Source organism: Manis javanica, chromosome 9, assembly GCF_040802235.1.
Source record: "Manis javanica isolate MJ-LG chromosome 9, MJ_LKY, whole genome shotgun sequence".
NCBI classification, from domain to species: Eukaryota; Metazoa; Chordata; class Mammalia; order Pholidota; family Manidae; genus Manis; species Manis javanica.
In genome coordinates this window covers 79,998,757-80,022,504 of record NC_133164.1, presented here as the reverse complement: position 1 = coordinate 80,022,504, position 23,748 = coordinate 79,998,757, and the positions used below count along the sequence as shown (strand labels likewise).

Sequence of the window (23,748 nt, the reverse complement as noted above, 5' to 3'; positions counted from 1 at the left end):
AAACAAATGGTAAATAAGTTTTTTAACTTTCATTTACTATAATTGTCGAAAAATATAAAATACTTATGAATACATTTAATAAAATATATGCAACATGTGTGCTGAAAACTACAAATATTTTTGGTAGAAATTAAAGAAGAGCTAAAACAAATGTACAGATGTACCATATTTCTGAATGGGAGGAGATGGATGGAAGTACATTGGCAAAATGTCACTTCTAAACAAGTAGATCTGTGGACAATGCAATTCCAATCACAATGTCAGTAGGCTTTTTGCATAGAAATTGATGAACTAATTATAAAATATAAAATGTACAAGGATCTGGAATATCTAAAGTAATCTTACAAGTTAAAAAAAGAAGTTGTATTTAGAATGAGTGATTTCAAGACTTACTATATAGCTACAGCTATTAAGACAATATGATACAGAGCAAGTATCAACACTTAATATATATTGAAACAAAAATAGCACAGAGATAAGTGCCCACTTGTATGGTCATTTGATTCACAACACTACTCTGAACTGAGATGTGTTCTGCTTGTTTTTGATTTTGAACACTTAATAGGAAAGAATGTAAAATATCTCATTGGTAATATTATTACATGTTAAATTATAACATTTTAGATAATTGGTAATCGGTAAATTTCAGCAGTTTCTTTTTACTTTTTTAATGTGGCTACTAGAAAATTCTAAATTATAGATGTGGCTTGCATTTTGTTTCTGTGGGACAGTACTGTTTTACATTTTGACAAAAGCCTGAGTTACACAGATCTTTGCATTTGTCAAAATGCGGGGAATGTTCACTTAAGATTTCTGCATTTCATCATGTAAACATTACCTCAAAAGAAAAAATTTGCAAATAATATAGAAGTATTGAACTTTAGGTAATGATATGCATATGATGTATTTAGGGTGAAGTGCAATGGTGTCTGTAACTTATTTTGAAATGTGCTTAAAAATAATGTAGATGGATAGATATCCACCAGGCCAAATACAGTAAAATTTATGGTAGAAAGGTAGTGGGTATATGCCAGCATTTAATGTAACATTCTTTATGCTTGAAATTTTCCATTGTAGAATTTTGAAAAAAGAAACCTTACAGTTAACATCATACTGGTGATATACTGAACATTTTCTTAACACCTCTGTCCTCAGTGGGGATGATTTTGTCCCTTGGGGGATATTTGGCAATGTCTGGAGACATTTGTTTGTCACCTGTGGGGAACGAGAAGACACAATTAGACTCTAGTGGGTGAGAAGCCTCGATATTGCTACTCAAGCTATAATGCTCAGGACAGCCCATAACAAAGAATTATTGTGACCCAAATTTTAATAGTGCTAAGGTTGAGGAGCCCTACTATAAAATAAGATCACAGACAAGCAAAGGGTGCCTGCTTTTGCTATTTCCATTCAACATATATAGGAGATCTTAGCTAGTATAGTAAGTTCAGAAAAGGTAAAGGCAAAGAGTTTCAAAAGAGGAGGTAACACTGTTTGATTTGCAGACATTTGACCACATGCTTATGGCAAGAAAATCCAAAGGCATCTATTGTTAACATTGCTTAGAATTTATAAGTACATTTAGCAAGGTTACGGGATCAAGGTAAATCACAAACACTAATTGTGTTCTACATATTGGCCAAAGATAACTGGAAAATAAAATGATAAAAGCAATACCATTTATAATATCTTAAGAAATATAAAGAATATAAAGAAATATAAAATATAAAATAAAATATAATATCTTAAGAAATAAAAAAAGAAATATTAAAAAATATAAAAGTGAATTTAATGGAACATGCAGGCCCTACTTAGTGAAAACCACAAACACTGCCAAGAGAAACTAAAGAATTAAATATAGGGAGAGAGAGTCTACATTCACGGATTGAAAGACTCAACATTTTAAAGATGTGAATTATCTCCAGATAGGCCTGTTGATGCAAATAAATCCCAACCAAAATCCCACCACTTTTTTCCTGTAGAAATTGAGAAAATTTGATGGAAATTCAAAGGATTTAGAATAATCACAGTCTTGAGAAAGAACAATAAAGTTGGAGGACTTATATGTTTCAAGAATTATTACAAAGTTACAGTAATCAGTACCTTATAGTATTGGCTTAAGGATAAACAGAAAGATCATAGCCTAGCAATCCAGTGGGGAATGGAAAGACTTTTTAAAACAGTGCTATAACAAGTGGGGAAAAAATGAACTTTGACCTGTATTTCACAAAATATAAAATATTAATTCAAGTTGGATCCAAGACATAAATGTGAAGGCTAAAGGTCTAAGTCTTCTAGAAGAAAACTTCGGAGCATCTCTTCATGATGTGCTAAGCAAAGAATTCTCAGGCAATATTGCAGAACATTTTCTCAATTCCAAAGATTTCTTCAAAATATTATCTGTTTGACAACAAACATAAAAGTAAATGAGAGAGAATTGGAGTTTGGACACTGCTTGGGTTCCCCTTAGATGTTTGTCTTCCCCACAGTAAAATATATTTTCTCTAAATATCTTCAGACAGAAGTTGGGTAGGGGCTAGGAGGTAGGGGAATGGACAGAGTATGTTATTGACAAGTTTTACCTGAGATGCATTGACTAGGAAGCATATGTGCATTCTTAGAATTTCTTTATGAACTTGTAGGTAACAAGAATTCATTCTGAGTGTTTGCTCTATGATCGTATCACATTTTTTCTCACTCTGAAGATGTGGGCCAGGAATGGAGCATAGCTGGTATTCATAGATGACATACTTCTCTGTCTTCAGTGATCCTCTCTCACTCTGTCGCCTCTCCCACACTGCCCCAGAGCTCCAACCCAATGTCCTAACAATCTGGACATGCAAGCATCAAAAATCAATGAAACATACCTATTAATAATAATCAGTGAATTTACCTATCTAATAATCTATTGCCAAATAGGGTGATGGAAGTTACTTTCTAGTTTCACAAGTCTTTCAGTGCTTCAACAAGTTATCTTAAATAATCAGCTAGGTTTAAACAGCAGATGTTTTGGGAAGAGTTACAAAGTGACCTAGTTCTAACAAGTGATCCAGTTATTCTCTTCTCACTTATATCATCAGTTATATAACCTCTAACCCTACTCTTGATTCAGCAATGCAGTAGTTCAAGAAGTATGGATACATATTATCTTATATGTATATATGCCCAAAATGTACCTAATGTAAAAATTTAACATCCTCCAGTTTAGCGAGTTAACATCACACAATGCCATTCTGTCCATAGCTGTAAGCAAAAGGTTCACAAACAAAACAATCTCAGGGTGCCTGTGTGGCATTCTTAGCCACCTCTACTGGAAGGAGTGTAAGAATTTACAAATTGAATGATTTCTCTTGATTACAAACAACACCAAGTAGGAGCAACTTACTCATCTTGGGACACTGTGAATATTCAGTATGCAGAGATTCTGAAGAGCTCATGAAGGAGCAAAGCAGGCCCAGGTGTTTCTCTGAGGTTGAAGTCTTCCTCAGCAATTCACACAGAGGGATCAGTCTGGGGAATTACTCCTTTTGGTCCTTCTGTATCCACCAGAGCCAGAACCATTTATGAATACATGGTGCTACCCATAAAGTTGAGGAAACAGTTTTCTGTTTCAGGAAAAAAAGGTTACAAGGTTCACAGGTTATAAGCAAAGATCTGCATCATAAGATCTGCCTTTCTTTTACTAAAAGCTATGCTTCCAGCATAGCTGACATGTCCAGAAGTTAAACTAAGGTCAGATTTCCAAAAAGATGGGAAAAAGGTCATGTCAACCCTTCATTTATAGGTTCTCCACTCATGACCTGTGTTCAACCCACTTAACATACACATATACAGAGTAATATTCAAATGATCATTAGGATTTGACTTTTTCTATAGGACATCATATTCCTGTCACCTCTTGACTAATCCATTATATGTCCAGTTACTCTTAATAAAACTACAATATCTTTGTCCTGCAGACCAGAAGCATGTTTGTATCAAGTACTAGTACATAACAGGTTAACACATCAAATCAGTTCACCACAATTTCTATTGAGCTTAATAAGTGTCCCCTCTTAAACATTGCAAACTTAGCATGTGAATTTTTAAATCTTTATGCTAAAATTCATTTTACCCGTGGTTGTTTTTTGTTGTTTAACTTAGGTTCGAAACCTAAGTTAAAAGCAACTTTATCTGTGTAGTTCCTCTTATAAAAACTGTAGGAGTCCCTTGCCTCCATTCTGCCCTAGCCCACATCAACTCTGGGAAGCCATGGGGGTGATCACATTTGAGAGCAGACATATCACAGTCATAAAGAAACACGGGTAGACCCAGGTCCTTTGGGCTTGAACTTTTAAACGTTTAGATTCTGTCACTTTTAAAATAACCTGTCATTAATTATCCTAGGGAACTTTGTCCAACTTCACTGGTGTCTGTCACACGCAGGCCGACGAGGACATGGGCTCTGTCCCAGTGTCGGTCACAGTCTGAGCCGTGCAGGGTGCTTGTGGTTGTGGCAACGTTGCTGTCCTCTTGTGTTGCAACTCTCCAATGGACAGTTCTTCGGATTGTCCTCTACATGGGGATGAGGGGCAGGAGGCCTTTAAAGCTCTGCCCCTGCCACCACGGCTGCTTTGGAAGCCAGGTCTCTGCTGGGTGATGGGGAGACAGGCAGCCAGTGGCTTCCTGGCACCCCTTCCCTGCAGCTCAGGTGCCCCCTCAGCTGGCACGAGGTGCCCCACTGCTTTTCCTGGCCTCCCCTGGGGTGGGCACAGGGCTCCAGGCCCCCAGGTGCAGAAGAAGCCTGAGTGGGGCAGGCAGTGCCCCTGCAGCTCACCTCTTAGACTCGAGTCCTACACACGGGACCACGCGGTTCCGGAAGTGCTAGCTTCTGTCCCTTGCAACACAAAGGGCCTTGTGGACTTCGACTTCTTTCAAGGTGGGACTTGCAGGCCATCTCTTTTTGAGTCCCTCTCCTGGGACTCTACACAAATATGGCTTCAGTCCAGGTTCATTCGCTCCCTTGAATGTAGCTCCTGGCCTTTGGCACAGAGAATGGACACTGATAACCAAGCAGATGTGCTTCCCCCACCCCTTCTTGTTCTTGGTGCATATGTTTGGTTATGTGTTTGAAAGACTAATCGAAATTATGATCCCCTGACAGTTTCTTAGCCTATTCCAAGAAGGCCTGTTTTCTACTCTGTAGGTAATGAAGCTGCCATTCCTAGGCACCAGAAAGTCACTTCAAGGGCAGATTTAGGTTATCTATTCCCATGGTCTAAACTAGGGAGTATATGATATTCTCTCTTGGTCATCCTGGAAGGTTCTTATCCTGAGCCCAGTTACTGAGCAATCTCTTCCACTGGATGGATTCGAATCCTGCTGGCTGTACCAAGGGACCCAGAGCATTATCTCAATCTCAGAGATTGCTGAAAATGTGATTTGACAGCAAAGTATACAAGAGGTTGAAAAGAATCAGGAGTTCCAGGGGTGCTGGGAGCTCCCCTAAGACATGTTTCTTTTATCTTCCCAGTGGTAAATTACACATTTTTCTGACAGTCCAGACAGAAAGTGGAAAATGGAGGAGGCACACTTTATAAGTGCATCTGAGTTTTATCAACTAACAATCACATGTACACTCTTCAGATTGTCATCATATGAACTTTTATAACAGATCATTCTCAGTAGTTGCTCTGCATTTGTATAACATTTTAATTGCTGCACAGCAGTGGACATTGTGGCAGTCCTTAAATGACAGATTGGGAGCAGGCATCTCTACCACACAGCCCTTGCCATGTCACACTACTTCAGAAGCAAAACCTGAGCAACTGAGCTATAAAAGGCAATAAATTGGGTCTACACTATTTTAAATTTCTGTTCAGCAATACCATTAAAAGGCAAGCCACAGATTTGGAAGAAATGTCTGTGTGTGTATTATACAAAGAATATATAAAGAACTCTAACAACTCCAAAAGACATCTTATTTTTTTCCTAATGGGCAAAAGATTTGAACTAACATTCCACCCAAGTACAGAAATGGGCAATATACATGAAAAGGTACTTAACATCATCAGTCATTGAGGGAACATTAACTAAACCACAATGTGGTAGCACAACATAGACCCAAGAGTACCCCAAATTAATGCTAGCCAAAATTAAAAAGAGTAGCAACACCAAGTATTGGCAAGAATGTGGAGTAACTGGCAGTATCATACACTGCTTGCTACTGGGAATGTAAAATGGAAGAACCACTTTGGAAAGATGGCAGAATAGTATGAAGTTAATCATACACCTTCCCTGTAGCCTAGGAATTCAACTTTACATACATGTAAATTTCAAAACAAATTGTTGTATGAAGAAAGAAAATCAAGCATGAAAGAGTACATATGACGTGATTCCATTTACAAGAAATTCAACAGCAGGAAAAACTAATCTACAATGATAAGACGTCAGAAAAGTGGTGGCTTCTTCTAGAAGAAATTGACTAGAACTGGGTGTGAAGTAATTTTGTTGGGTTCTTCATGATCAGGCCGGACTTACTTTCCTATCTCTCCTCTCCCATTACTCCACCCCAGGGCCCTCGTTTCTCCCCAGCAGCTTAGCCCTGTCACGTCCCCATACCACCCACGCCATCCCCAACAGTCCTATTGTCACAGTGAAATGGAAACACTTTGCAAACTGGGTTGCAGTTCTCCAAGTACTAACATTACACTTCCTGCAAGGCCTGCTTTCTTAAAGCCTTCCCATACCTTCCCACCCTGTTGAGCCACAATTTCATCTTTATTGTATAGTGTTTTAGGTGCACTATGCCTTTTGATCTTAGCAATATTTTTTTATACTTTCTTCATTTTATTTAATGTGCTCTGATATAATCTTTTTTTTTCTTCTTTTTCTTTTTTCTTTTTTTTTAATTTTGGTATCATTAATCTACAATTACATGAAGGACATTATGTTTACTAGGCTCCCCCCTTCACCAAGTCCCCCCCAGAACCCCATTCACAGTCACTGTCCGTCAACACAGTAAGATGCTGTAGAATCACTACTTGTCACCAAGTTCACAGTCACTGTCCTTCAACATAGTAAGATGCTGTAGAATCACTACTTGTCTTCTCTGTGTTGCATAGCCCTTCCCGTGCCCCCCCCTCAACACTATACATGCTAATCGTAATGCCCCCTTTCTTTTCTTCCCGCCCTTACCCCTCCCTTCCCACCCGTCCTCCCCAATCCCTTTCCCTTTGGTAACTATTAGTCTATTCTTGGGTTCTGTGCTTCTGCTGCTGTTTTGTTCCTTCAGTTTTCTTTTGTTCTTATACTCCACATATGAGTGAAATCATTTGGTACTTGTCTTTCTCCACCTGGCTTATTTCACTGAGCATAATACCCTCTAGCTCCATCCATGTTGTTGTGAATGGTAGGCTTTGTTTTTTTCTTAGGGCTGCGTAATATTACATTGTGTATATGTACCATATCTTCTTTATTCAATCATCTACTGATGGACATATAGGTTGCTTCCATATCTTAGCTATTGTAAATAGTGCAATGATAAACACAGGGGTGCATCTGTCTTTTTCAAACTGGAGTGCTGCATTCTTAGGGTAAATTCCTAGAAGTGGAATTCCTGTGTCAAATGGTACTTCTATTTTGAGCATTTTGAGGAACCTCCATACTGCTTTCCATAATGGTTGAACTAATTTACATTCCCACCAGCAGTGTAGGAGGGTTTCCCTTTCTCCACAACCACACCAACATTTGTTGTTGTCTTTTGGATGTTAGCCATCCTTACTGGTGTGAGATGATATCTCATTGTGGTTTTAATTTGCATTTCTCTGATGACAAGCGATGTGGAGCATCTTTTCATGTGTCTGTTGGCCATCTGAATTTCTTCTTTACAGAACTGTTTATTCAGCTCCTCTGCCCATTTTTTAATTGAATTATTTGCTTTTTGTTTGTTGAGGTGTGTGAGCTCTTTATATATTTTGGATGTCAACCCTTTAGCGGATCTGTCATTTTCGAATATATTCTCCCATACTGTAGGATACCTTTTTGTTCTATTGATGGTGTCCTTTGCTGTGCAGAAGCTTTTCTGCTTGATATAGCCCCATTTGCTCATTTTTGTGTTTGTTTCCCTTGCCCGGGGAGATATGTTCAAGAAGAGGTCACTCATGTTTATGTCTAAGAGATTTTTGCCTATGTTTTTTTCTAAGAGTTTTATGGTTTCATGACTTACATTCAAGTCTTTGATCCATTTCAAATTTACTTTTGTGTATGGGGTCAGACAGTGGTCCAGTTTCATTCTCTTTCCTGTAGCTGTCCAGTTTTGCCAGCACCATCCGTTGAAGAGACTGTCATTTCCCCATTGTATGTCCATGGCTCCTTTATCGAATATTAGTTGACCATATACGTTTGGGTTAATGTTTGGAGTCTCTATGCTGTTCCATTGGTCTGTGGCTCTGTTCTTGTGCCAGTACCAAATTGTCTTGATTACTGTGGCTTTGTAGTAGAGCTTGAAGTTGGGGAGTGAAATCCCCCCCACTTTATTCTTCCTTCTCAGGATTGCTTTACCTATTCGGGGTCTTTGGTGTTTCCATATGAATTTTTGAACTATTTGTTCCAGTTCATTGAAGAAAGCTGTTGGTAATTTGATAGGGATTGCATCGAATCAGTATATTGCTTTGGGCAGGATGGCCATTTTGATGATATTAATTCTTCCTAGCCAAGAGCATGGGATCAGTTTCCATTTGTTAGTGACTTCTTTAATTTCTCTTAAGCGTGTCTTATAGTTTTCAGGGTATAGGTCTTTCACTTCCTTGGTTAGGTTTATTCCTAGGTATTTTATTCTTTTTGATGCTATTGTGAATGGAATTGTCTTCCTGACTTCTCTTTCTGTTAGTTTATTGTTAGTGTATAGGAAAGCCACAGATTTCTGTGTGTTAATTTTGTATCCTGCAACTTTGCTGAATTCCGATATTAGCTCTAGTAGTTTCGGAGTGGAGTCTTTAGGGTTTTCTATGTACAATATCATGTCATCTGCAAATAGTGACAGTTTAACTTCTTCTTTACCAATCTGGATTCCTTGCATTTCTTTGTTTTGTCTAATTGCCATGGCTAGGACCTCCAGTACCATGTTGAATAACAGTGGGGAGAGTGGGCATCCCTATCTTGTTCCCTATCTCAGAGGAAAAGCTTTCAGCTTCTTGCTGTTCAGTATGATGTTGGCTGTGGGTTTATCATATATGGCCTTTATTATGTTGAGGTACTTGCCCTCTATGCCCATTTTGTTGAGAGTTTTTATCATGAATGGATGTTGAATTTTGTCGAATGCTTTTTCAGCATCTATGGAGATGATCATGTGGTTTTTGTCTTTCTTTTTGTTGATGTGGTGGATGATGTTGATGGATTTTTCGAATGTTGTACCATCCTTGCATCCCTGGGATGAATCCCACTTGGTCATGGTGTACGATCCTTTTGATTTATTTTTGAATTCGGTTTCCTAATATTTTGTTGAGTATTTTTGCATCTATGTTCATCAGGGATATTGGTCTGTAGTTTTCTTTTTTGGTGGGGTCTTTGCCTGGTTTTGGTATTAAGGTGGTGTTGGCTTCATAGAATGAGTTTGGGAGTATTCCCTCCTCTTCTATTTTTTGGAAAACTTTAAGGAGAATGGGTATTATGTCTTCTCTGTATGTCTGATAAAATTCCGAGGTAAATCCATCTGGCCTGGGGGTTTTGTTCTTTGGTAGTTTTTTGATTGCTGTTTCAATTTCGTTGCTGGTAATTGGTCCGTTTAGATTTTCTGTTTCTTTCTGCGTCAGTCTTGGAAGGTTGCATTTTTCTAGGAAGTTGTCCATTTCTCCTAGGTTTCCCAGCTTGTTAGCATATAGGTTTTCATAGTACTCTCTAATAATTCTTTGTATTTCTGTGGGGTCCGTCATGATTTTTCCTTTCTCATTTCTGATTCTGTTAATTTGTGTTGATTCTTTTTTCCCCTTAATAAGTTTGGCTAGAGGCTTATCTATTTTGTTTATTTTCTTGAAGAACCAGCTCTTGGTTTCATTGATTTTTGCTATTGTTTTATTCTTCTCCATTTTATTTATTTCTTCTCTGATCTTTATTATGTCCTTACTTCTGCTGACCTTAGGCCTCATTTGTTCTTCTTTTTCCAATTTCAATAATTGTGACATTAGACCATTCATTTGGGACTGTTCTTCCTTCTTTAAATATGCCTGGATTGCTATATACTTTCCTCTTAAGACTGCTTTTGCTGTATCCCACAGTAGTTGGTGCTTTGTGTTGTTGTCTTTTGTTTGCATATATTGCTGGATCTCCATTTTGATTTGGTCATTGATCCATTGATTATTTAGGAGCATGTTGTTAAGCCTCCATGTGTTTGTGAGCCTTTTTGCTTTCTTTGTACAATTTATTTCTAGTTTTATACCTTTGTGGTCTGAAAAGTTAGCTGGTAGGATTTCAATCTTTTGGAATTACTGAGGTTCTTTTTGTGGCCTAGTATGTGGTCTATTCTGGAGAATGTTCCATGTGCACTTGAGAAGAATGTGTATTCTGCTGCTTTTGGATGTAGAGTTCTATAGATGTCTATTAGGTCCATCTGTTCTAGCGTGTTGTTCAGTGCCTCTGTGTCCTTATTTTCTGTCTGGTGGATTTGTCCTTTGGGGTGGGTGGTGTGTTAAAGTCTCCCAAAATGAATGCATTGCATTCTATTTCCTCCTTTAATTCTGTTAGTATTTGTTTCACATATGTTGGTGCTCCTGTATTGGGTGCATAAATATTTATTATGGTTATATCCTCTTGTTGGACTGAGCCCTTTATTATTATGTAATGTCCTTCTTTATCTTTTATTTTCTTTATTTTGAAGTCTGTTTTGTCTGATACTAGTATTGCAACACCTGCTTTTTTCTGTTGTTTGCATGAAATATCTTTTTCCATCCCTTGAATTTAAGTCTGTGCATGTCTTTGGGTTTGAGGTGAGTCTCTTGTAAGCAGCGTATTGATGGATCTTGCTTTTTTATCCATTCTATTACTCTGTGTCTTTTGATTGGTGCATTCAGTCCATTTACATTTAGGGTGATTATTGAAAGGTATGTACTTATTGCCATTGCAGGCTTTAAGTTTGTGGTTACCAAAGGTTCAGGGTTAGCTTCTTTACTATCTTACTAACTTAACTTGCTTATTGAGCTATTATAAAAATGGTCTGATGATTCTTTATTTCTCCCCCTTCTTATTCCTCCTCCTCCCTTCTTCATATGTTGGGTGTTTTGTTCTGTGCTCTTTTTAGGAGTGCTTCCATCTAGAGCAGTCCCTGTAAGATGCCCTGTAGAGGTGGTTTGTGGGAGGCAAATTCTCTCAACTTTTGCTTGTCTGGGAATTGTTTAATCCCTCCTTCATATTTAAATGAAATTCGTGCTGGATACAGTAGTCTTGGTTCAAGGCCCTTCTGTTTCTTGCATTAAGTATATCATGCCATTGTCTTCTGGCCTGTAGGGTTTCTGTCGAGAAGTCTGATGATAGCCTGATGGGTTTTCCTTTGTAGGTGACCTTTTTTTCTCTCTGGCTGCCTTTAATACTTTGTCCTTGTCTTTGATCTTTGCCATTTTAATTATTAGGTGTCTTGGTGTTGCCCTTCTTGGATCCCTTGTCATGGGAGTTCTGTGTACCTCTGTGGTCTGAGAGGCCATTTCCTCCCCTAGTTTTTGGAAGTTTTCAGCAATTATTTCTTCAAAGACACTTTCTATCCCTTTTTCTGTCTCTTCTTCTGGTACCCCTATAATGTGGATATTGTTCTGTTTTGTTGGTCACTCAGCTCTCTTAGAATTCTTTCATTCCTGGAGCTCCTTTTATCTCTCTCTGCATCAGCTTCTCTGCATTCCTGTTCTCTGTTTTCTGGTCCCTTAATGGTCTCTTGCATCTCGTCCATTCTGTTTTGAAGTCCTTTCAGAACTTGTTTTATTTCTGTATTCCCCTTCCTTAGTTCTTGCATATTTCTCTGCAAGTCCATCAGCATGGTTATGACTTTTGTTTTGAATTCTTTTTCAGGAAGACTGGTTAAATCTATCTCCCCAGGTTCCTTCTCAGGGGAAGATGTAGCAGATGCTGAAGCTGTCTAGGTTAGTCTTGTCTGGATCAAATTTTTTTGCCTTTTCATGGTGATATGTGCAGTGGAGTGCTATTGACGCATCTATCAGCTTTCCACTTGCTCTTGGCCTTTCTTTACTGGGACAACTGCGACCCCTAGTGGCTTGTGTTGGGCAATTGCGTGTAGACTGGGTCTGTATCTTGCCTGGCCGGTATGGAGGAAGCTCCCTTGCTGTTCCCGGAGGTGTGGCCAGCCTCAGGCTGCTGCTCTGCTATGTTGGGGCCCCGAGGGGTAATTGACAGGGGGCTGTTTGGCTGTTTACCTCCGTGAGGGGTCTCAGAGCTGTTGCCCGGGGGGTTAGTGTGCCTGGAGTGCCCTGGAATTTCCAGCTGTTGGACTGTGACCTGGGATGTTTCCGTCCAGCTGTGGCGTCCCTGTCCCTTTAAGACTTTCAAAAAGCACTCGCTTTTCTTTGTCACAGGGGCATCTGCTTTGAGAACCGCTCAGAGGTCTTGCTGCCCTGTTTCCCTAATTTCCAGCACCCCACACATGCACTGTGCTCTGGTGCTGAAGGCTAGGGCTGGGTGTTCAGCAGTCCTGGGCTCCCTCTCCCTCCCCGCTCCAACTCCTCTCCTCCCGCCGGGAGCTGGGGTGAGGGGCGCTCAGGTCACGCCGGACCGGGGCTTGTATTTTACCCCTTTCACCAGGTGCTGGGCTCTCGCAGGTGTGGATGTAGTCTGGCTGTTGTCCTGTGTCGTCTGGTCTCTCTTTTAGGGATAGTTGTATTTATTGTATTTTCAAAAATATATATATTTTTGGGAGGAGATTCCCACTGTCCTACTCATGCCGCCATCTTGGCTCCACCTTGATCTTAGCAATTTTAATAGAGCATTTTCTCCATCTCATCATCCAATTCAAGTGCTAAGTTAGCACTTAACTGATATTAATAATGTTCAACATTGTTATGTATGATCCCTAAATACCATGAATTATATTGGGGACAGATGCATAGACCAAATGGAAAATGAATGTCTTATTAGAGAAGACCTATTAGGCTTTATCCTCCAGGTCAAAAAGGAATAGTCTGTTTTCAGGTGCTTAACACAATGAAGTTATACCTGGCCCTGCCAGTGATATTCCTTGGGACCCATTCAAGGGATTTACAATAGAAGGGCCTAAGAAAACTGTAATTGAATACAAGTTCTTTGCTGCTCTGGCCATTTTGAAATGTGGGTGATTGCCACCTAGTAGCACCCTTTTCATGTGGGATACATTTCACCTCCAAGAGCTTATGAGAAAATAGCCAATCTGCTTTGTAATGTCAGGGATAAAATGAAAATAGAGTTAAAAGTTCATGGAAATTGCAAGAAAAACTGGAAAAATCAATGAAGATTTAGTGGCGAATAAAAGGGGTACAATTAGAATCAGTCATATTTTTGCTATAATTGATAAATTCAACCGACTAGTGTTTTATTGAGGTTCAAATGTAAAACTGGCCTACAATTATCTTACCTCGTTTGGGCCTTGTTGAATGGGTAGAGTAGCTTTCCTACTTTTTGACTTCAGCTTTGAAACCATGTGTTAAGTGTTTAAGGGAGGATTGGACAGGACAGATTGCAAAGGGACATGAGGAGACTTGTCCATCATCTGGAGTGTGATAATGCATGTAGGGATCCATAAGCTAAAGTTCATCACGCTGTGTGCTTTAAATATGTGAAGTTTATTGTATGTCAATTATACCTCAATAAAGCTGTAAAAAATATAAAGCTTAGGTCAGGGCTCTGGGCTCTGGGATTGGGCTCCAAAATGTGGTGACAGGTTTCTGAATTCCCATGCTGATTGGACCCTGGGAGAGAGCTATGCTTTGCCCACAGCCATCGCCTGAGAAAAGAACATCAGAAAGGGTCACCGTGTAGAAAACATTAACATCATTAGACTATCAAGAAGGACAATCAGGAATATCTTCTGTGCAAAATGATAATTTCCACTGGAACAATTTCTGGAAAGAAACTGGGTCTTTACGTGTTCTTTCACAGGGTTTCACACAGCCCACCATTCCTTGAGCTAACAACTTCCGAGGCAGACTGAAGGGAAGCATGTTCCTTTCACGATGCTTCTTCAGAATGCACTGCCACAGTTGGGATTACAGGAGCCAGGCCAGGCTACTCTCTCTCCCATTACTCTACCCCAGGGCCCTCATTTCTCCCCGGCAGCTTAGCCTTGTCTAACTGTTAACACTGGATGGTAGTGACAATGGACATGACTGGAGGCAGCTTGTAGATTCCTTGGGCACACAGTCTGTTGGGACATGCCAGAGAAAAAAAGAGGGCTTTACTTCAGCCTTCCCTGGGGTTCCAGATGGATGTGTCATCTTAGTCATTCCTATTAGGAACTCTGAATGGACCTGAAATCACAAAGTTGACCTTCTTTAAGAAGGAGTTACCTCAACCAGCTTTCAGTAATCTCCTTCCAACATCATAAATCTCCTTCCAAAATGATTTTGTGTTCAATGTAGACCCCAAAGAACACTGTTCCCAGCCACCACCATAGCAGGCCAAGGAGCAGGACAACTTAAACCTTCTGCACAGACTTCAGTCCCCAAGAAGGAAAAGTTTCAAGACATTTCCCTGGCAAAAATCAGCATACTTTTAAAAAGCCCTAAAATTAAGAAAGAAAGGGCAAGTGGGAATGAAACTTGAAGCGACAGACAGACATTTTTAGACCTTCTGTGCAACTACTGGTGGGGCTAAAGGAAGTAAGTTTCTATTACATTTGATGGCTACAGAGGAGAGTTTGGTTATTGTCACAAGTACAATTCTTGAGATATTTTTCTAGTTGGGTAATGACACTTAACAGATGTCTTACAACCATCATAAAACAATGTTGCCTTTACAGAAGTTATACAACATCATAATCTCCTTCCAAAATGATTCCGTGTTCAATGTAGACCCCAAAGAACACTGTTCCCAGCGACCACCACAACAGGCCAAGGAGCAGGACAACTTAAACCGCCTGCACAGACTTCAGTCCCCAAGAAGGAAAAGTTTCAAGATGTTTCCCTGGCCAAAATCAGCATACTTTTAAAAATCCCTAAAATTAAGAAAGGGCAAGAGTCTTCCTTTTTGTATGCTCCTACATCTCAGCTTGTGTAAAGTTGCTAGAGAGCCCAGGGCCTTCCATGTGGTAGAGAATGACATTGCGAGACAACCGCAGTGATGTCTGCAGTCTGTGTTTCTGGAAACACAGCCAGAAACTCTGGAGCTCAGCTCAATCAGAAGGGACCCCTGCAGCTCCCCACGTGTGCTGGCCAGACCCTGAGGGTGGGGTGCCCTGGCAGGTGGACTGTGGGGAAAATACTCTGTCCACCTTCCTTTAGTGAGTAACACCTTCAAGATAAAATGACAAAAATAAATCAGCAAGAGAAGACATACCAGGGAACAGAAGTGCCAAATGACATTCTCAGAAGCCCTCACCTTATGCCGGTTCTCTCTCCCCTGAGCACACCACAACAGAGCTATCTACACAGAGGCAGGAGTGTTGCCTTATGTGGAAATGACAGGCTCACATGCCTGAAGAGCAAAGGCTCTTTGAAAAACACACTCAGGCAACCAGCTACCTCTCCAAGCCCTGCCTGGAGAAATTCCAAAATCTCTTACTTTATGAAGGAATTCTCTGCAGCCTGGGTCAGCTACCTCAAGTTTGCTGATGTGTACCAAGGACAAGGAACTGAAGACCCCAAATCCACACACAGAGGAGAACTGAGGTCCCAAGGCAGCGCTCGGACCTGACCCCAGTGCCCTGAAACAACGTCCCTCCAGGATGTTCACGATGGCCTGTGGGTGAAGCAGCTCCTCAAACTTGGGCACCACCGGAAAGGCTCTTTGGTGGACTCGAAATTAGCAGAGGTTCTTCTGTGCCTGAGGGGTTGGTCTGAGGATGAAATATGTGAGACTGAAGCTACACATTATACTGACTGAAAAACACATTAGAGCTCAGTCACCCCGATAGACGGCAACCTTCCATCTGCTCAGACAGCGCGTCCTTTCAGGCATACTGACACCTTCCTAACTTAAAAGTGCATTCGTTGCCCTCAGCTGTCTTCTTTGAGCAGAGGTTCCCTGGAAAATTGTAAGACTGACATTACAATCCACTTCTCTAAAAACTACCAAAATTATAAGTATTAACATACTCGGATTGGTTGTTCTCAGTATCTTCTAATTTTTTTTAATTACAAAGTTCACAAATATACTTTATCAAGAAACTGGGAAAATATGTATTGATTTTCATAAATATTACATATAGAACTAAGTACTTGCATAAAGAACAACTTACATGTATAATGCTCCAAAGAGTAAAATATCAGGCATCTACAATTCCTATAAGTAAGTCCAGAAAAATGTGACCTTAGAAGAAAAAGGTGTAAGTAAATCATGGTTCCTAAACCTGACACTTGATATTTGGGGCCAGATAAATCCGTGTTGCAAGAGAAGTTCTGGGTTTGGTAGGAAGTTCAACAGCATCTCTGGCCTCTACCCACTAGAAGCCAATAGCACTTCCCCTTCATCCTCACTGTGACAACCCAAAATATTTCCAGATGCATGTCCTCGGGGGCAAAATTTCCCATTTGACAACGACTAAACTAGATGTGTCATCTCTTTCACAAATGTTTTATCAGCCTCATGCTATAATATTCTATTCATTTTCTATTTGTTTCCAAAAAGAGAATACCCATATATAGTACTTTGCCCACTGTTATTATTCTGTATTCTTTTTTTTTTTTTTAAGAGAAAGCTTATAAGCTTTTGGGGGAAAAAAAACATCAAAGAAAAGAAACTTAAGTTTGCCTGAGTTCAGAGCCTCTGCCAGGAGGATGGAAAATCTAAAGGCAGGTCTTTCTACCTTATGTTTTTGGAAAGGTTAAAGGGGAAGGTACATTTGCAAAGTATTTTTCACAAGTAGCTTTGTGAGCAGCTATAACAATGAATGCCTCAGATGCTATTAAATGAAGGGCAGGTCTTAAAGATCAATCCTGTGAAAACTCAAAAGCAATTTCTATTTTAGAAAAAAAATAGGTAACTTCAGTGTCTGGAGACCTCATAGATCTAATGACTGTCTTGCAGGCCACTGTGTAAAATAGTAGAAGAAACTTCCTAGTTCCCTCTGGCAGCTTAGGGTCCCAAATGGACTGAGGTCATATCTAATCTTTCAGTGTCCTGCTCTCTTCCTTTGCGAGCTACTGACTCACTCAGCAGAAGGGCTTTCATGGGCACTGGCACTGGTTCTGGACAGCCTGTTCTCCCTAACGGGGTAATCTGAGGTTCTCTTTCTGCCTTCACCAGGGTCGGGGCTTTCCAGCAGGGGCAGGGGCAGGACACTGCTCTTCTGCAATCCAAGTCACTGAAGGTGTTTCTTTATCAGCTCTGCACGTGCTTAGACCTTTCCTACTCCATCAGAGGGGAGAACTGGCAGTTGGTGATAGGTGTGAATAGGTTTCTAACTACTCTGTTACCAACACTGAGGAGAAGAAATCATGGATACTAGGCCCTTACCTTGCCATTTACCATTTCTAATCCAGTGGCTTCCATCTTGGTGCTGCTGATCCCCAGGAAGACACCATTCTCTGAGGAGGTATAAAAACTCCAGTGTGTTTACATCTGATTGAACTTTGTAGCCCTTTGACTGAAAAACACAAGGATACCCTATGTTAGGGGTGAGCGTTACTTGGCCCAAGAAAGCCCCGGCTCAGAGAGGCCATGGGCTGGGTTCCCTGCCTGTGCATTCTTGCTCCTCAGTGATGTTCAGAAAGCCTGGCTCTAGTTTTTTCTCTGCATCCAGCTTCATCACCACCAGCAAGTCACCTCCATCCTCAGCCTACACATCTGCAAGCAGAAGCAGTGATATTAAAGAAGATACACACAATCAGCAGGGCTAAGCCAGACTAGAGCAAGACTGGCATTCCTGTCATCTATTGCCAGGTAAGCCTTTGGTAGCCGAGAGGGGCTGCATTTTTGACATGTGCCAATCTTGAGTTCTCTGACAGTGCTATGCAAAGTGTGGTCTGCGGTCTGGTGCCAGGTGGCAAACGGTTACTGGTCTAAGACAAGAGAAAGAGAAATAACAAGAGGAAGCTTTGAGAAACATATATGTAATAATCTGACATTTCCCCAAAGCCCAAGCACATGATCAGTGAACCTGTCTCAGTGAACAGGGTGCAGAGCAGTGTGGGTGTGGCGGAAGTGGAATGGGTGAGTGCCACGTGACACTGCCTGGGAACCTTGGGACAAAGGACCACCTCCTTACATTGTGTGTCATTTCCAGGTGGGTCAGCTACAATCCAACACTGTATAATCTGAATGCATTGATGATTAATTTATAATTTATTGTTTTTATAATCATTTTTACTCTTAATTAAGACTTAAAATACACACACATATTTGGTAGCTGTATCAGGCAAGTGAATTTGAATGCCAAAGTGCTAAAACCATAGTGTGATTTATGGAAAAGTACTAATGAATACATGAACTAAACCATTACTAAAGTGAGATTTACTTACCAAAGAAACTCAAAATGAAAAGAATTCTTTGAGAGTTTTGAATTAAAAGGCTGACAGAAGCAGATGCTCCGTATCATACATATAAACATTAAAGCTTCTGGGGGCTTCACAGAGAATTTCTCCTCAAATTGCTAAGACTAAACATCCATGTATAATTGCTGAGAGATTAGCCAAAGATTGCACTGGTGATGTTTGCTTGGAAACATTGTGTGAAACACAGGAAAAATAGGGCCTAAACTGTACCTTCCAATCTGATGTGTTCAGGAATGGGCAATTAAGATTTAAGATCAACTCAGAGAACATATAATGCTCCCTATTTCTCATTACAACTTGGCAACTGCACAGATATTGCCAAAATGAATGTAATTTGAACAGGATAATAAGGATTTTTTTTTCTGTCTTTGTTGCTGACAAATACAACTAGCTCTCAACTGAAAAAAACTATGAAGGATTACATTGCCAACAGAGTGTTTTGGAATTTAAGTTTTGAGTAGGACTGTGTTCTGATGGCACAACTGCAATGAGAGAAAAGCATTTTGGAAGAGGTGCCCAGATGGAGAGCTTGCAACTGACTATAATCAGTTTACAACTTCTTTCATGGAGAGAAGTCTTGCTATGAAGTATGTCAGCTAAACTAAAAAGTATGCGACACAGCAAAACCCAATGGGGCAAATTCAAGATCATTCCTTTTATAATATAATAATATGGAACCTGAATCATAACTGGTACTACATACTGAGTTAGGATCTTTATGGAGCAGAAAAGTTGTGTCAGTGTCTGAACAGTGAGAAAAATTCTTCATGTTTCTATAAAATAAGCTAGTTTGATTCTAATTTTTTAAAGTGTAAACTGGACAGTCTTCCTTATTTGTCTGCTCTCTTCAACATTTAAAAAAATTTTATACGTGTATGCAAGGAGGCATTGAAGCATGTTTGCCAAGGAATTTCTGGTAGAAGGGGAAAATAAAAGAAGCTTGGAAGAACAGAGGTTTACAGATTTTTAACATGTTCCATAATTTAACGACCATCAACAAAGTAGGTTATGCTTTTAATACTGCCAGTCCGAAAAGATATAAACATCTTATTTGACAGATGCTTCAAATTTTATTTTTTATTCATAAAAGATCCATATGCAGGGAAATCATGGTTGTCTTTTATTGAAAGATAATTTCAATAAAAGGTACATGAAATAGAACTATAATTTTACTAGATAAATTGTTGAACTAGCTGCTGATGGATTAAAATGAATTTTGAAAATACAGCATTACTTGTTTCATTTTGGATCAAAGTTAAAAATGAATATTTTGAACTTGCTGAAACTACTTTAAAATCTCCTCTTATACTATAATTAGCACACCTCTATGAGACTAGTTCCTCTAAGAGTTTTTAAAATGAAACAGAGTTCATTTAGATATACCTTAGCCCCTGCAAGTAGTATCATAAACCTAAAGGACATTAACAAAAAGTGAGCACATTTGTGGAATGACACAATGTTATAATAGGGATTCTCTACATTAATCACCTATATACTTTCAATGAATATGTATTGATTCTTTTTTCTCTATATTTATTCTACTGATGGCTTATAAAATGCAGATTCATTCTTTCAAAGACTGGGTTTGTATTATGTCTGTTTTTTCATTTCATTTTTCTAGTAAATGATTTTTTCTAGAATTTTGCAAAACCATCTGTCCATAATGGATAGGAAATTTTTTTTTAAATGGTCCTTCTGTATAGACAATTTGAGAAGTACTAGTTGAGAGGCAAATCATTTAAAATTACCTCCTCACACAACTCTCCTGCGTGTTCTTTTTATTCAGGTCAAGTTTTCATCTGCGTGTTTGTTACTAGGCACCTTCTCTTAATCTTACATGTTGGGAGAATTCCTTCATAGATAAAAAAGCTTTTTTTTAAGGCTCACAGAAAGTAAGCTATAATAACAAAAGGCTTGTTGGTAGAGTTTATTATTGGAATCAGCAAATCTTACTTTTGGACTCAGAAGAAACAGTTCAGTATCTTGTCCAAATTTGGAATTGGTTCTATAATATACTAAGAACAAAAGAAACTTCAGATTTAGATCCTAAAGTGCAGTGTTGAGAGAATAGGGTCTGGACACAGTCTACAAATGCAAGTCTTGATTCTGCTCTTACCTATGATTCAACTTGGCAAATTACTTCTCTGAGCCCTGGTAACCATAGTTTCTTCATTTGTAAAGTGAGGATAATAACCATAACACCTACCACAAGGAGCTGATGTGAGCATTAAATAAGACTAAATGGGGAGCCCTTTAAATAGTACTGGAATGGGAGTAATAATTGTTAGCTTTTCTTGTTATTACTGTGCAAAGCATTTTCATATGCTGCTATGAAATTCAACCTCTGCCCCAGTTTATGAGGTAGCAGGGAGAATGTTACAGCATTTTAGAAATGAGGAAATACAGGCTTGGGGAATTAAATGACCAGCTCAAAACTATAAGGAGAGAGACTTATTTTCCAAAGCCATGCTCTTTCCACTATAAAGCTCAGCCTTCCTGGTAAATGATTGCCTGACCCCAGGAATGGGTAGTTTACCATTTCTGGCAGCTGAATACTTACCTTCAATCAAGTCTAAACTGGCCTCCCTGTTGCTTCCATCTGTTGGGTCTGGCCATGCTCTCTGGAGCAAGAAAATAAAAAAGGCGTATGACAACCTCAAATCCATAAGAGAACCTGCTCTTTCCCAACTCCACATTAAAAGGTCTGAGCCTCCCCTAGCCCCCACCATTCTCAAGTGCCTGGGCTTCCTCTTGTTGCCCACCCCTCTCCCCACGTTCCTGAGTCTCGGGAACTCCAGTTAGGAGCTCATCAGAGGGCTTCCATCAGTTGTCCCAGATAAGCTGCCTGGCCCATTCCAGCACTGCCCTCATTAAGAGCACATACTCCCTTACCCTCCTGTTGGCTTATCATCCCAAGCCCACTCTGGATAAATGGATTATTTTACTCTGGTTTACTAAAAGTGAGACTATGAAAGATGATCCCTCACTTCACTAGAAATGCCCGCGCTGGCTCCTCACGAACACTTTGGCATCTGTAGGTGCCAACCCACTGTTCCCAGCTTCTCTCCCCACCTCTCTTGCCCAGCAGTGGCCTGCTCTGTCTTTACAGAATAACCACGTTGGGGCAGATACTCATTCCAGCCTGTGATGCCCACGGTTTTCTGCCTTCTACAGAGCTGCACACAGCGTAGCTATGAATGACCCTGCCCCAGGCCCGAGACCACACCTCCCAACTCTTCCCAACTGCCACCCCAACCGCCACCTACCGCTCCACCGAAAACAGGAGGCTGGCCCAGCCCACGCCTGGTCCTCCTGACCCCGCCCCTTTGCTGCAGATTGACTCCGCCCACTGACCCAACTGCCACACCTAGGCGCCTGGGACAGCCCTGTCCCCGACAAGTGATCCCTGCCATTCTCAGGCCACGCCCCTTTACACACAGCCCTGTCCTGGTCCTCAGGTGCAGGCCAGTGCAGATTTTCCCACTGCATCCAGCCTGAACACCAGCAGCGGCGGGCTGGGCCTGAGAATCAATGTGTCTATCCTGCCTCACTATATTGACCCAGATGGCATGGCTTTGAAGAACTTTGCCCCTAGTTTTCCCACTCTGAGGAGAGGGAATGGGCAGAGGGAACTGTGAAAATGCCCAATCTGCGAAGCCAAGTATTCCGTTGAGGTCAATAAGGCCGCCTGTGTGTGGGTGTTCTGCAGCGCCGTCAGGCCTCTCCTGCAGCAGCACAGACCAGCCGGACCTGTGACTCCTGCAACTCACTGTCCGGATGAGCAGGCCTGAATCTGCTGCAGGATGGGCCTGACGCACTCGGGGCCACCCCGGCATCTTTTCCTCACTGCCTCCCGTTTGTACCATTCCCTTCAAGGGTGAACACCCGTTCCCCATTGAAATGACCTAGAATCATGGCCAGAGATCCAGGCTGGGCTGGAGGAACAAACAGACTGAGGATCTGAGAGGCAGACCGAACCCCAGGCACTGAGGCTTTTAGGTGAGATTCCACATGAACAAATCAAACCAGGCAGAAGCAGGGCTGCTTCATTGGCTGAGTGGGGGCTACTCCTACACTGGCCAGCATCCTGAGCAGGTCAAGAGAAAGCATTCCTGAAGACACACAGGTGTCTGCAGTAGGATCAGGTAGGCATGAGAGTGCCTAGGGTGCAGGATGAGGCGTCAACAGCCTCTGCTCCAGACTGACAGCTGGGTGCTGCTGAGTGTGGAAATAGTTAAAGAGAAGTGACCACTAGATTCCCATGGTGGCCTAAGCTGATAACCTTAATACCTGGACCTGTGGATATGGAAACTCAAATGAAGTAACTTGGAGAAAGTGAGTTGGGAAGTGACAGCTATTCCTTAGGATGTGATATGCTCCTCCCTGCTACTCCATTTCAGAACCTTTGCACTACCTATTTCTTCTGCCTAGATGTTTTACTCTTCCCCCTACTCCTGACCTCCAATACCAGGCCTAATACTGTTACCGGCTAAGATGCTGTTTTTCCCAGGATCACGTCTCAGAGGCAACAAAGAGCAGAGCCAGCAGACAAGAGTACAGAGCAACCTGCAAAGCTCTATTAATGAGTGAAAAAAGAAAGTTCCTGCTAATCAGAAGGGGCTCTAAGAGAGGATGTTGTTAGGCTGTGGGGTATGCAATTTATGTTGCCTCCTGAGAGGAGGAAGTCCCTTGCCCTTGGACATAATAGAGAACTACTAATAACACCACAACCCACTCTTGATTGGCTCAAAGTAAATGTTTCATTTGCATATGGCATAACCAACCAAGAGCTAAGGTCTATCTAAGTATATTTTCGAATGGCTGAGTTGGATTGGAGCTTTTATTTTAATTTTTTGAAACTTACAAGTCCCCTGAAGCTTCCTGAAATGACGGTCTTGAAATTTACAGGGGCCCTGAACTCTACCTGCCTGCACCCCTCTCTCACCTGCCTTAGTACTTCCTGCTCAACTTTCAGATCCCTGTCCTGACACCACTTTCTCAAGCTTACTCTGTCCCGCTAGAGTACCAGGTTAGACCAGGTCAACCCCTCATAGGCTAGCACAGCACTTGTCTTAGTCCCTTCAGACTGGTG

General features: G+C 40.8%; 1 long non-coding RNA gene across 4 annotated transcripts; it reads right to left on the bottom strand.

Annotated features, from left to right (window-relative positions):
- Positions 1 to 1,069: 1,069 nt before the first annotated feature.
- On the bottom strand, positions 1,070 to 21,862 carry LOC140843536 (uncharacterized). 4 transcript variants are annotated; one of them, XR_012121380.1, is made up of 6 exons: positions 21,729 to 21,862; positions 21,193 to 21,277; positions 17,620 to 17,749; positions 3,386 to 3,605; positions 2,218 to 2,400; positions 1,070 to 1,215 (listed from the first exon to the last, which is right to left on the bottom strand). It is a non-coding gene; the product is annotated as an uncharacterized lncRNA (long non-coding RNA). The 4 variants fall into 4 exon arrangements; XR_012121381.1 differs by having other exon boundaries at positions 2,265 to 2,400; XR_012121382.1 differs by lacking the exon at positions 2,218 to 2,400.
- Between the last annotated feature and the right edge of the window lie 1,886 nt (positions 21,863 to 23,748).